The sequence below is a fragment of the Neovison vison genome, chromosome 7 (assembly GCF_020171115.1).
Source record: "Neovison vison isolate M4711 chromosome 7, ASM_NN_V1, whole genome shotgun sequence".
Lineage (NCBI taxonomy): Eukaryota > Metazoa > Chordata > Mammalia > Carnivora > Mustelidae > Neogale > Neogale vison.
The window spans coordinates 87,938,931-87,940,394 of NC_058097.1; positions in this window are offsets into that span (position 1 = coordinate 87,938,931).

A 1,464-nucleotide genomic window follows, 5' to 3' on the forward strand; every position below is an offset into this window, starting at 1 on the left:
GAGCACCGAGATGATCCATCCTCATGTGGAAATTCTGGGAAGACTCACCTGGCACTACTTCTTTATGGGGAAGGCAGAATGTTGGGTTGTGGCTCCAGAATTCCCTCTCAAGAGGGCTTGCTTACTATGAGGTTGAGGATGGAATTTTAAACCCAAGCTATGGTTAAATTCAGTCAAGCAAAAGGCAGTTCCAGTGTGCAGCGATTGAATCGAAAATCCAGCACCTGAGTAAGGGCGGATGTCAGATGTTTGCTCATGCTGGGGTTTATGTCTATGATGACTGACAAACGGAGGAGTGGCGTCAAGAGGCCATGGAGGATTTCCCACGCTGGAGCTTGTGAGATGCTCCAAACAGCAAGATTTCTTTCTACCTGACAGGTGCATCCTGGTTTGTTGTCTCAAAGGTCCCCCATGTGGAAAGTTTGTGTAGCAGAACACTCCCATATGGATGCCTGGAAACCACACCTCTACTGACCATTGCAGCTTAGGAACATGGCAAGTTCATTCTTTGGATCTGGGGTGAATTACCAAGGACATATTTTGACATGGAATCTCATGAACATGGGTAACGATGCTGGTTTGTTACCAGGGAGATCTTAGAAACGCTGGTGGCTAAGGGGCCGTGCAGGATTCATCTACCTTGAGGGTTTGACACAGGTCCAAGAGCACGTATTCCGTCTGGGATCAGGAGATGTTCTATTGTGGGACTCAGGGACCATATGTTGTATCATATTGATGTTCCAGAACAGGCCTCTCAAACTAGATGCCTGAAAACCTAATCTAGGGTTCCAATGAGGTCATAGGGGCATGTCAGTTTCAATATTCTGACTCAGGACCATTGACTCAGCGTCTTCATGGAAGAAGGTGATTAGGGTGTTTTAGACTGTGCATTTGCATCCAGAGCGGCCTCCAATATTGGGTTGGGCTCAGGGGCCTTGCAGGTTTCTCCTAATCTGGAGATTATTGCGCAACTGTGATGGACACTTTTTCCTTGGGAATGGCAGGCACAGTCCTGTGGTGTGGCTTCAGAGACCCCATCCTGGAGGGCATGTGAGCCACGGTTTTGGGAGAGAAGTCTTCAAACTCAAATCCGGGTTAGGGTTAATGGCAAGGTGATCGCAGGCCCATTGTGTAGACCTAGAGGGCAGTTCATCTGGAACAGCAAATTTGATGATTCGAAGGCAGAAGCACTGGCTATTGTGTCTGTATATTGTGTACAGGATGACTTCGGAATGCAAGTGTGGTCTAATGGGTCCATGGGAGATTATTCCTCTCTAATGATCCTGGAGGCTCCCAGTAGTGTGGTGCCTTAACCAAGGAAGGGAAGAGTGCTGTTTTCCATCATAGGGGTGCCCCAAAACAGGGATTCTGGAGATGAGTTCTTGGCCTTGGCACCTGGAAATTCCCAACAAGATTTAATATTTGAGCCTAGGGGCCTACCAGGCCTGCAGTGCGGGTCCTGGA